We start from the raw sequence: 13,518 nt of genomic DNA, 5'->3' as shown, positions 1-13,518 counted from the left end.
GGAAGCATTAATTAAAGTATATGATGCGGTACTATTGGAACGCATATCATTTATCCTATATCTTAGAAAGCTCTTCCGAGCAAGTGCACGAGAAAAAAATTGAGGACAAGTGCAAGCATTGCTACGGCAATGTTCACTAAATGAAGTGAGGAGAATGCGCAGTGTGAAAGGAACGAAACTGCTCGGTAATGTCGTCGAGGGGCACGAATATACCACGAAAACATTTGGAACCTTCAAATTTTATTACAAAGCTGAAAGGCGGACGCGATCCTATACGAGGCAAGTAGAGAAAACATAAGCCTCACTACAGGCTCAGCTTACATATCAGGGGCTTCTCTCTCTTTTCGCCGGGAATGTCAGTTGCCAAAGTGCGCAACAAAACGTGCGCGCAAGAGTCTAAGCTTACAGTATATCCATCTTGCAAGTCAGTAAAAGCGTTTGTCGTCCGTGAAATGGTATTTCCAGCAAGTGGCAGGCAGAAGAAGAAAAAAAAAGCGAGAAGCGACGTTTAGCAGGAAAAATAAAGGCAACAAGGGAAGTGAGCTGGAAGGGAAGTTCAAAACAGAACGGAACCTGGCAAATCACGGGAGCGCTCAAATGGAGCATCGCTCTAGTGCGGCAACATTGACGCCCGCCTCTTTCAGCACTGCTGTTACAAGGCTGTTTCTGGGAACGTTTCAAACGAACGCCTCTGCAGATCCCGCAGAACACGGCTTGGTCGCCATTGTTTACAGACCTCTCAAGAACAGAGAGTCCTGCTACGTTGAAGCGTTTGCTAGGATAGAAAAAAAAATGGAAAGTAACACGCCGAGCGATAAAAGCGGCGCAGAGTGTTGCGGAGTCTCCGGTAAAAGCGACGAAAGATGAGCCCCGGAAGTGTGGCCGTGTCCAAAACACGAAACAAGGACGCGCAGGCTTCGCCCTCGAATGAAGTCCATATAAAGCATCTTCTCACTGCATTCGCTACAGCGAATGGCTTCATACTTGTTTGAGTTTCTCTCTCCTTCGCTTCTCCACTGTCCACCTGCTGCAGCACTCCTCGTACGAAGCCCTACACTGTGCGAGTGGCCCCGGCGCGATACTGAACGGCAAGCTTTCCGGTGACATTGGCGCCATTAGCGCCATCTGGATCGCACTTCCAATACAGAACTGTTCGCTCTGAGAGCGAGGCACTCACCAAAATTTTATTTCTTCTTTCTGCGTTTGCCTTACGGTTGGGAGATAAAAAGCTTCGTTCTAACATTACTTGCTTGTATCAGTTCCAGACTGGTGGGGCGAGTGATATGGAAAGTGAGCAAGCGAGAGAAAGGTTCTCGTAAATTCTGTTATAGAGTAATATGCGTAGTAACGCAGCCGCTGCCGAACATTCCAAAATCAACTACGCTACACTTCACACAGAATGGACACAATATGAACGGCACAGATCTGGCTCCCACAGAACGGGCAAAAAGCGCACACAATATGATCTTACCCAAAGGCCTTGTTTGGTCAGCCTCACATGCACAATTTCATCGTGATAAAGGTTATTAGCTCTAATAAACTTGTGGGGCAGTGATCGTTGCAAAGCCGTTTTCTCTCATAAAAAGAGTTTCTAGCAGAGCAGCTTAAATTTAGGTGCGCATAAGATGGTCCGCTAGGCGTAATACCAAAAAAACTCTGACCTATATTCGAAACCGTTAACCATTTCATGTCTAGCGCAACTTCCATTAGGTGCGGCGTCATCATACTCATATTTGTTTTTCTTTTTTCATAATGAGTACGAATAATGTTCGGCTTTCTCGGATTCCAGAAGAACTATCGCCCGAGGCGTAGGGCAGAAAATGTTTATCTCCGTTGAAATGCTATCTGTCCTGCTCTGTTACTAATAGTTTGCTGCGCAGATATTGAGGTAGAAAATAAGTAGACTACTCCATTTATCTATGTTATACGAAGCTATATGAGTTGCAAGTTGTGGCATCCACCAATAAAATATACAGGAACATAAAGCAGGCAAGAGAAGACAGCGCTAGTGTCACCTCTACTTTTTTCTTGTCTCCATCTTTTCGCACAACAAATCATGGATTTGTTCCAGCTCGCCCAGTACTTCATTCATCTCATACGTATAGGGAGGGTAACCAGACATCTTTTCCAATTAACCTCCCTACCTCCTCTATATATCTCTATTGCGTATTCAATCGATTGCAGTTTTTGCAGTGATTTGCAGAAACTTATTTTTGTGACTACAGACACTGTGTGCTAGTAACATTGAACTATGTTTGGAATTGTATAATTACTCAAGTGTCTCTAAATAAAAAAAAGCGCAGATTTGTTGAAGATTCACTGAACACCGACTCTAGGCTCTTAGCGATGCCACTGAATGCAGGAAACCTTTCTTCGATGGTATTCGTCCCATGCGCAAAGGCAGAAAGTAGGAGAAACGCGTAGCAGAGAAAAATATCCATTTTTACTTCAATAACCCTGACAGAATACATGTGCACAATCTCCTAAGCGCATGTGTGCATTTCTTTAGAGTTACGTTAACCTGCATAAAGTTTCTTGGATTCATTGTCTTTCTTCACTGTTGTAGTGTCCACTCATGCTTAAATAATCGGGTAAGCACTAATCCCAATCCACGCTCACGGAGAGAAGAATATAATTTGCTGTTTGCCCATATACATGAGTAAATTTTATGAGGCCTCTACTGCCATAAAGGGCAGACGGTCTGAGTCTTTATGACCACTCAAAACTATTTGCCCCGCGATTGGGTCGGCCCCTAAGATAAGAGAAATTTCTCAGTAGCAGTCAAGCTTCAAAGGGAAAAGGGATACGACTACTCAAACGAGAGGGCTTCTCTTTCTTTAATATTTTCGCCGTGAAGCTTATTTTATCATTTGTCTTGTGGAATTGCTCCGTTGTTCTTTTTGTTCGCTTTTTGATTAGTGATCTACCGAATCCAATCGCGTTCTAATCATATATTGATGGTTGGAAAAACCATCTATTGGCCTTAAACGAACATATAATATTCTAGCGCCAACGGAATGCAAATGGGGAAAAAAGCGACACGGAGTGAGGAAAAAAGCTTGCAAGGAGACAAGGCTTAGTACTGGAATGGAATTGTTTCAATCGCGAAAAGAAAGATATACATTCTAGTTCGATTATAAGGGGGGGGGGGGGGGGGAGCGCTCTAAATTGGAAAATGCACCAACTTCAACAGCTCGTATGGATGAGGGCACAGTACACCGACATCGATTATAAGAAACGATTGCTCGCAAGCACTTTCTTAAAATTGCTTTATCTTGCTTCTCAAATGAAACTGAATCGTAGTTTGCAGTGAGTGAGTGAGTGAGTGAGTGAGTGAGTGAGTGAGTGAGTGAGGGAGTGAGTAGTGAGTGAGTAGTGAGTGAGTAGTGAGTGAGTAGTGAGTGAGTGAGTGAGTAGTGAGTGAGTGAGTGAGTGAGTGAGTGAGTGAGTGAGTGAGTGAGTGAGTGAGTGAGTGAGTGAGTGAGTGAGTGAGTGCAAGCGAGTTCACAGAAAGTACCTTAATAGCTACGCGTGTTCTCGATTCGCGTATTCTCCATCAGCACAGTTGAAGCTATGAGCCAGACGATAATATAGCGCATATTCCCTAATAAAAGCAGCGGCTTTACAACTGAGTTGTGGTTTATAGCACCACCGATCCTTTAGCTGCTACCTTTATGATAAGATCTTATCGCAAAATGGTCGCTGTTCTTCAGCAAAACTCGTGTGTTTGTCTCTCAGAAGAGATGTCCCCAAGATAACTAATAGATTGTGACGGATCAATCTGAATACGTTAACGTACAGCTCCCCGAGCTCATCGCCTTATATTATGGAAAGGGAAAATGGCACTTGTTTCGTACGTGAAATCCATGCTAATTAGAGCAGGGGAGTCCAATGTAGCGAACAAAATCACGTCGATTAAAATCACTCAAAGAGGCAGAGATAAGGAAGACTGGTAGGAAAGGCCGGCAAGTTAAAGAGATTTATTTTGTTCTCAATTAGGCTTGTCTGTTATAGCAACATCATGGCATTTTTCAGATGTTGATACTCTGTTAAAGCTCGCTACCTTCCGTTCATTTATAAAAGTTGCAATTCTGTTCTTCACCAAATACCAAAGCATGATTCCGCTTGTATCGGGCCTGTCAAACAGGGTCCTCAAGATTGGCAACCATGCTGTGTAAGCCTGTCAGCCAGGAGGCTGATATAAAGGCAAAAGCGTCCAATAATGTTTTTCGTTACTCTTCACCTCAAGCTCCACAGTTGTCTGCGTCGGCATGCTATCCTGATCGACACATGGTGCCAGAAGTTTCTTATTACGCCCATCCCCGCTTTGACTAAGCCAGTGCCATGGAAGTACTTCCGCCCCCTGATCCCTTAGTGCTTTCCGAGGCGGCGGCTGAGAACTGGAAGAAATTCAGCCAGAGAATGGACCTGTACTTCAAGGCAACTTCGTCTACGAGTGAACGCTCGAGCGCTCAGTAGGCTGCAGTCTTCCTCCACGTAACAGGTCAGGAAGCAATTGATATATTTAACACGTTCAAATTGTCACCCGAGGAGCGTGAGGACTATAGCGTTATTGTGAAGAAGTTTGAAGAATATTGCACGCCAAAGCGAAACGAGACCTATGAGTGCTAGAGCTTCAGAACTCGCCATCAGCGTGACGGGGAACCATTCGAACAGTTGCTACGCGATGTCCAGCTGAAAGCTCAGAGCTATAATTTTGGTGACTTGAAGGAATCAATGGTTCAAGACCAGCGGAACGGCAGACAAGAAGCTCTGGACGTGGCTTCTCCGGGAGAACGATATCACCCTGGATAAGGCAATAGAACACTGCAAAGCAGCGGAGTTAGCTGCTAGCCAAAACCAAGCATAGGAAAAGGACGAGGCAAAGCTAAATGCCGTACGAAAAAAGCAAGCCCAGCCAGAAGGCGCCGCAAAAAATATATTCGCCAGTGCCCCTACTGCAACGAAAGTCACGAGCCGAGAAAATGCCCAGCTTGTGGCAGAACGTGCGGCATATGTCAGAAAAGAAAGCACTTCGCAGTGTGCTGCAGAACAAAGAAAAGCCTTCAAGAAGTTCACTGTCCACCGCAGACTAAAGCGGAATCAGACGACGAATTCCAGATTTTGGCCGGGAGCATAAACGATGTTACGAGGGACCAAGACTGGACAATCACGACAACACTGTCTAATCGCTCCATACGCATGAAAATCGACATGGGGGCACAAGCCAACTTGCTTCCTCAAGCCCTTTTTCTAAAGGTGAGAGAAGGAAGGCGTCTTACACCATCTTCCACGCTGCTGACGAGCTACGGGGGAGGAGTGATAAAGCACTTTGGAACTGTGACGCTGCCACTACGCATCGGCAAAATTGAGGAATAGACTGATTTCTTTGTGGTAAAGAAAGGAAGGCAAGCGCTACTAGGCCTTCAGGCTTGCGAACGTTTCGGAGTAGTTTCAAGGGTACAAACGATTCAAAGGCCTGCTGATTTGAAGCCGCAAGTTTTCGGCGAGTTTCCGCAGCTGTGCCAAGGCCTAGGTTGCATAAAGGAAACCTACAGCCTCGAGCTGAATGAAGGAGCAAGCCCAGTGTCACTGCCCTCACGCAGAATTCCGCGTGCGCTTCGTGAGCCACTGCGTCAAGAGTTGACCCGCATAGAACGTCAAGGAATCATCCAAAAAATGCAAGAGGCCGCTGAGTGGGTAAGCCCCCTTGTCATCGTTTGCGTGTTTCCATGGACCCCACGCCCATAAACCGGTGCGTGAAGCACGATCATTATCAGTTGCCGTCCAGAAAAGAAATCGAGTCCGAGCTTGCAAAGGTATTCAGCAAGCAGGATGCTAACTGTGGTTTTCATCAAATGCCCTTGGATGAAACAACTTAATAATCTGCAATTTTGCCCCGCCGTTAGGAAAGTACCGCTTTTTAAGGCTGCCCTTCGGGATAAGCACCGCGAGCGAAGTGTTCCAGAAAGCGATGGGCAACATTTTTGACGGCCTAGACGGTACCCGGATCTACATCGACGACTTACTCGTGTGGGGCGCAACGTAACAGGAATATGATAAGCGCCTACGAGCAGCACTACTGCCAGCAAAATCAGCAGGATTAACGCTCAACCGTGAAAAGTGTGTCTTCGGCACGGACGAAGTAAAGTTCTTAGGCGACGTCATCTCGGCAGACGGAGTCAAGCCAGATGGAAGCTTAGTTAAGTGTGTAGTAGAATTGCCACTCCCAAGTTCAAAACAAGGTGTTAACGAACTACTGAGTGCAGTGAACTACTTTGGAAGGTTCATCCCAAACCTGTATGAGAAGACCAAGGATCTACGAGCCCTATTAAAACACAAACGCATGTTCGAATGGTCAGGCGGCCATGACAACGAATGCAAAAAAACTATGCGAAACGTTGTGAACTGCACCTGTGCATGCCATTTTTGATCCGTCAAAGCAGCACTTCTTTCTGCGCCTCATGCCGTTCAACATTTCTTTGCAGTACGTCCCAGGGAAAAGACTTTGCTCTGGCCGATACTCTTTCAAGAATCAAATGCGACAGCAATGAGCGGCCTGAGAGTGAGCTAGAAGATGTAGCCATCCATGCCGTGGCTGTCCTCTCCAGGCTCGTCAGTGCCACAGCAGCCAGGCGGATAGCGAAAGAAACTAATGAAGACGAGGAGCTTAGGCAAGTAACCGAAGCGCTTCGAGGTGGCCGCAGCGTTATAGGACAGCTAGCTCCCTTTGAAGCAGAGCTATCATGTGTAGAAGGCATACTGTTGCGTGGTTCTAGAGTTATCATTCCGAAGTCCCTGCGAAAAGAAATGCTGCAGCGCCTACATGAGGGTCACTTGGGTGTCGGAAAATGCAAGGCAATGGCGCTGGGCACTGCTGATGTATTGGGCTCGTATGGCGGCAGAAATAGCCGAGCAGGCTTCTAGGTTCGCAACCTGCCACCGTTTTGCTTCGAGGCAGCCAAGTGAACCGCTGATGCAAAGAAATTGTGCTGCATTATCATGAGCTAGGGTCGGCATGGACTTGTTCGAGCATGCTGGAAATAACTACCTTACAGTCTACGATGCCTATTCTAACTACCCCGAAGTAGAGCCGCTTCCTCAGACTCCCAGCCACTGTGTAACAGAAAAGCTGCCCTTGATATTTGTACGCCACGGTATTCCGCTTGAAGTATGTATGGACGGCAGACCACAGTTTTGATCGCAGGAATTTCGGGCTTTTGCAAGACAATGTGAATTTACCCACGTTGTTTCTAGTCCCGGTTTTCCACGCTCAAACGGATTGGCAGAGAAAGGAGTGAACGTGGTAAAACGTCTCCTCAAGAAGGCGGCATATGCGAATGAAAACTTCTGAATCGGGCTTCTCAATTACAGAACAGCACCACTCGAAGGCGTAAAAGCCCCATGCCAGCTTCTCATGGGCAAGGGGATGAGAGGAAGGCTACCTGACTTCACAGACCATAGGGCACCAGAGGTTAAAAAGCACACGCAAGCCCACCCTCAGAGGCGTCCCCTTCAAGAGTTTGGCGAACCTGATACCGTTAGGCTGCTGGACAAGACCGGGTGGAGCACGAAGGCCGTCGTAAAAAAAGCCATCGCCCCTCGCTCATACATGGTCCGTACGGAATACGGGGTAAGCTTCGTCGCAATCGGCAACATCTGCTCCAAAGAAACGGTTCAAAACGTCACTGCAAACCATTCCTGACTTTACGGAAGACGGTGCTGACGTCTGTGCTTCTCCTCCAGGCCTCGTGCACCACAGGAGTCACAAGGCGACTGGAGCCCCACGTGTGAAGACGTAATCCTTGCTGTACACACACCTCAAGGGATCCCTGCGGCAGGGCAGCAAGGTCCTCTGGCAAACAGGAGTGTCGAACTGGGCGACGCTGGGCTTCGCCGGAGCACTCGTTAAAAAAATAGCCCACTCGCCTCGCACGTGAAAAGGACTTTCAGCAAATTGCTTAATTCAATCAGAACTGTTTTATGTTGCCTGTTTTTTTTTTGTTTCTGTTGTTAGAGGGCGAAAGATGTATCGGGCCTGGCAACCAGGGTGCTCAAAATTGGCAAGCATGCTGTGTAAGCCTGTTAACCGGGAGGCTGATATGAAGGCGCAAGCATGCAATAAAGTTTTTCGTTACTCTTCGCCTCAAGCTCGACAGTTGACTGTGTCGGCATGCTATCTTGATCAACACACCGCTCTTCTATGCAAGGCGCGACTGGACGAGGACGAAGAAAGAAACCATGGATTCTAACCAACTAGCCCGCCAGCGTGTTTTAACCAGAAGCGCTGTGTCTGTGTATCTGTTTCTTTCTTCGTCCTCGTCCAGTCGCGCTTGTACACTCTACCATGGATTCTAACCAACTAGCCCGCCAGCGTGTTTTAACCAAGTTCATTTCTATGCAAAGCTTGAAGAGGACTATGCAAATTCTTATTAGCCACGCTTATCAAATGTGCGTGATGGTATTAAAAGTGCTTTGTTTCTATATTAATTATCAGAGGATTCAAAAGACCAGGAAAATGAGGACGAGGACATGAAAGGCACCATACGGGCGCACTCAGTTCTCGTGTGGTATCTTTCTTCTCTCCGTCGTGGCAATTTGCATATCAGAGGTTCTGTCCAGGTGTCAGATTTCATATTGCGCGTAACTTTTTCTTTACAGTGGAGCGGTATATGGCTAGGGTACAATAGAATTTTTTCCGCGTCTGCACAAAATTATCATCATCAATGGCTCATACACCCCTAGCCGCACATACCCCCGGAAGCAAGCAAAAATGCAATGGCTCAAAGTCCCGTAAGGCAGGGGCTGCAATTACTCATAAAAGTGAAGTGAATAGGGCTTACATTCTTTCGAATCATATATACAAATATAAATACATTTATTTCAACATCAGGGATGTTAGGGGTGCACCCAAAAAGCTTTACTGGCTTGACAGAGTGGCGCACCTCCGTACATAAAAACCGGCAGCAACAGAACACGGACAGAACAATAAATAAAGACAACATGCAGAACAGCATGTAGAAAACTCATCACCAAAGGCTCATAACCTCTTAGCAATGGCTCATACCACCGTATGCAAGCAAAATAATTGCGTGGGTTAGTTGCGATGATACTACCCTTGTAGTAGTTGTCGGTGATTTCAATGTGGATGTGTCGGGACCGAAGAGGGAATGGTTAGCGAATTTCATTTTGCAGAGATTTCGCTTGTAATACCACACTGATCCGGCCCAACCGTCGACCCAGCGGCTTGCATGCATCAATTTGAGATTATAAAAGAATACGTCTGCAATTGCCAGTATGCCTATCAATGTATATCATAGCGACCACAAAGCCATTGTGACCGTCTCTACTAAGTGACAATTTTTTCTACCACGACGTTTACAGCTCCTGTAGCCATACAGCTTTGCAGGGCGGAATTGCCTTGATTTTTTCACATGGAGTGTGAAATTTCGAACTAGCTAAGAAGCCAAGTTTACGATAATGTAGATATAGAGGAACCTCTTTGAACACGTTGACGTTTGAAATACAAACGGAAGCGTCACGAAAAACGCAAAAATAGCTTCTTTTGAGACTGAAACAATCAAAATATTCACCGACGATCCCGATGCTCCCTAATGCCAATTTTGAGCAGAGCTGCATACGTGTTTTGATTTCGCGATATATTGTCTATCGCCTTTAATCTGTCTCGTGCGACGCACTGCAAACAGAGCTATGTTTGGCGCGACTGCCTCGCTGAGCAGAAGATCGCGAGAGGCGACGCGTGGCGATGCCTAAGCGCGATTCAGAGCAACCACCCCAGACAGACCTCCGCTCATGTAGCACTTTGTTTCCATGCAGACGACGCGGGCTACTCTGGCGCCATCTCATAAAAGCCGTCGCCACAAATCCCCTCTTGCGCGGCACCACGCTGTTCTTCTCACGCCTTTCGTCATACCCTCCTCCTCAGCTTTCCGCCTCATGACTTTGAAACACCCTCCTCCTCCGCTTTCCTCCTCGTGCTGTCTTCGCTATCACCATCTTTCACCTGCCACTGCGCTCCACATTCGCTTTCACCCTTCGCGGTATTCGTTCGGTTACGAGGGCAACGCTAACGCTTACAGCAGGTGTGGGCGCCTCAGAGCTGGCTGTAAAATGTCGGCATTACTACTCCTCAGAAGGGACACGCGACCTAGCGCTTGGCCATTCGGCATGAGCTCCGAGATTGCAGCGACACACTCATTCAATCTCGGAGGCCCCGCTGCTGCCTTGCACAAACACTGTGTCCACTGTGGGGTGCCACGACGAGCATAGCCGCCGTCATGAAGCTAAGAACTACCGCGTGCTCTGATATCTATGGTTCTTCAGGCATAACGATGCAAACAACCCCGAGCACGCGGCGCCCCACAACGCGCTGAAAAATCTCGCCCTGGGACTTGTGTCATAGATGCACGCATCGTCTGTCTAGTTGTGTTTAAATGCTGCTGACAAAGAAACTATACCATAATCAGCATTCTGACATGGTCAAGATTGGTTTAATTTTGCGTGTACTACTCGTTTATAACAAATTTAGCCGAACTGTAATTTCGTTGCAGTTGGCCGTTAACTATCCAGCCTGTTTCATGCAGTTTGTTTTTGTTTTGTTTCTTTTTTCATTTCCCAATACTTACGTAGGACAGCACAAGCTTTTAGGTCTTATGATAGTATGACGAAAATTCTTACTAATAACAAAGTGAATATAAGCTGTAGTCTTAAACTGCACCAAACCTAAACATTGAGAAACGCAAGTATCGAGAAACATTAAGGTTAATCTCATTTGCTAAAGACTTTGCAAAAGAGAAGTCGCCTTCCCGACATTTGTGCACTCTGGAATAGGCACGCAGGCAACCACCAAAAGAAAAAAAGGAGATAAACTTACAGGTCAAGTCAGTCCTGAAGAAGTCGCTGCAGTCGAGAATGAACATCATGACGGCACCTGAAACAGCAAAACAATTAATTTACGAATTTTAGTTTTATGGATTCTAGTCCTGATGATGTGACACATCATCATCTTGTTAAAAAAAGAAGTTTATAGACGCAACAACTGAATCTATTATATATATATATATATATATATATATATATATATATATATATATATATATATATATATTTACTTCTGCCTTCTCTTTTTTTGATTCGCACCTATTGATATTCTCAAGCAGCAGAAACAATATTGTAACCTTGTGGTGACGGTAGAGAACACAGTAAGAAAGTGAGAATAAAACGAACTCTATATTGGGCAAACTTGTGCCCCTAAAAGCAAGTTAGATTCAAAGCAGAAGGAAAACGGAGAACACAGTCGGCGATCGTTGAAAATTTGATGTTCTGCTCAAGTGCGTCGGCTTTTATACATGACTCGTCGAAGGTTCCAGCGTCATCGCTGGTGCCCGCGAGCCTTCCAGAAAGTTCTACAGAATTCGTGTCGCACATACAGTCTGATTACACAAGTTTGGGCGAGAACATACGCAACAGATATAATCAACGATAACATTCGAGTAAATTCCAAATAATGCCGGCGCGTCTTGCTGAGTGATAACATTTGGTTGTTATCGGGTTAAATGCTGTCGCCGGAAGAGAGTATAAATGAGTGTACGTGGAAGTATTGTGTTGCCTCAGAGCACAGTCGTGAGGAAGTGCGTCCCTCCCCTTGCGCGCAATAATGTTCGGGCTAAAGTGTGAGCAGTAATAGAGGAATAGTTGCAGGAAATAGAAGGAACTGTAAGTCTAGAGAAGACATCACTCAGAAGTCTTGATTTTCTCTAAACAACCAAATCGGGGGATTATGTCGAAATATTAAAGGCATCAAAATGTAGAGGAACAACTACAACTGCAGTAAAGCATTCTAACGGATGCAGCTCCTTAGTCGCCATGGTACACGCGCATTCCCTTTGACATAGCGAATCAAAACCACTGAATTGCTTGTGATGAAAAGAAATTGAAAAGAAAGTTCTATTTCAGAACACTAAAAAATCAAAGGAAAAACAGAAAGTGAGTTTTGCTTATAGGGCTTTTGTAAACATCCTGTCAACTACACAATGGTATTGTGCTGCTCTTCCAAAGAGGATTTCCCGTGTCCCGTTATCATAAACATGGTGCGAACAATGTTTCGTAAACGAAGCACCCATTGTCAATAGCGCCGTGCTTATAAAGAAAAAGAAGCGCACACACATCGAAGAGACGCTTCCGCGCTTCGTACTTTGAAGATTTGCACTGCCGTCACCACAACCGAGAGCCGGCCTCATTAATTATTCAATCAGTTTGATTTTCTTCCGGGTCGTTTCCTGAATTCCGTGTTCCTTTGGATCGCGCGGAAAATTTCGTTACCGCAAACGTCTACTGGCACGCGAATCGCCTTTTTCTTTTCTTCATTGGCTGGAAGAAAGTCAAAAGGATTTGTTTTCATGTTTTGTATCCGCACATGAATCAACCCCCCCCCCCCCCATAACAAGCTCTTATACTGAAATCTACGCGTAAAGTCACTAATCTTATTTTGCCTTCCGGTGCTTTCGGCACTGCAATTTTGACAATTTACACGTGAAGTCGCAACTGAAAAAGATATTACAGGTGATGAAAGTGAAACACTTACAGAAGTTTTACACTTACAGACTTCTGACTATAAGACTGTAACTCCGAAAACAAATAAATAGACAAACGCACAGCCAGGAATAAAAAAAGAACCTAAGTCTAGCAACAGCGCTATTTACAATAAATGAACTATTTATTCTTTGAGCCAAGGATTAACTACTCGCATTTATTGAATGATAACAATCCGTATGGAAAACCGTGCGGTAGGAATAAATAGTGGGATAATAAAGAAGAACGATGGCTACGCATCGAAGCAGGAATATTTTGTGTTCTGTATTATAGATAAAGCAATTAAGCGTACTTTTCAGATACCGGTGCGAAATGTACAGTACTCATTAATCTAGCGATGCTCCTGATAGTGAACCTAATGTTCACTGCAGACCAGTCGTACGCCAGCCCAATGGCTCCGATTTCCGGATCTCACAAAGCCGCAAAGATAAGGTGTATACAAAAGCGCTATCGATTCTTTCTTGCCTTCTCCCTCCCATGCCTCCTTCTCTCATGAGAGTGAAAAATACGACGCGCGCGATGATTCGCAAGCCGTCATGATCCATCTTTGATTACGTCTTCTGTTCTCTGTTTTAATTTATAATGGCATCAGCGACTCACGGAATGCAGAGTGGGCAAAAAAAACAAACTAAGAAACTCAATTCACGCACCTTAAGCCTCGGGTTCATTCTTGCGCATGGTTTCGAAACTTAAAAGATAAACAGGTTGCGCTCGGAGAACAGTGAGCAAGGCATAGCTACTTTATTATGCGTAGGTGGGCTGCATGCGCGCAGTTCCACGTGGTGTGCGGGTGCCTGCATATATCGCGAGACATCATTTCGGAGACTGCATTTAGAAGATTACATCGTAGCTCCTTGGCGACGTTTGCATTTGCTCTCTTAAAACCGTTGCCGGGATCATCTCCAG

At 45.6% G+C, this 13,518-nt stretch overlaps 1 protein-coding gene across 6 annotated transcripts in view; it reads right to left on the bottom strand.

The window, feature by feature from the left end:
* The window catches only part of LOC142582417 (neural cell adhesion molecule 2-like), a 388,203-nt gene that overhangs the window by 131,102 nt on the left and 243,583 nt on the right, over positions 1–13,518 (bottom strand). For all 6 annotated transcript variants that reach the window (XM_075692113.1, XM_075692111.1, XM_075692117.1 and 3 more), the window contains one exon: positions 10,895–10,951. The gene's annotated coding sequence lies outside the window, so the exon portion shown is untranslated. The remainder of the gene's footprint in view (positions 1–10,894; positions 10,952–13,518) is intronic.

This window comes from Dermacentor variabilis, chromosome 5, assembly GCF_050947875.1.
Source record: "Dermacentor variabilis isolate Ectoservices chromosome 5, ASM5094787v1, whole genome shotgun sequence".
NCBI classification, from domain to species: domain Eukaryota; kingdom Metazoa; phylum Arthropoda; class Arachnida; order Ixodida; family Ixodidae; genus Dermacentor; species Dermacentor variabilis.
The sequence above is the reverse complement of the archived record's forward strand: the minus strand, read 5'-3'. Positions and strand labels throughout refer to the sequence as shown.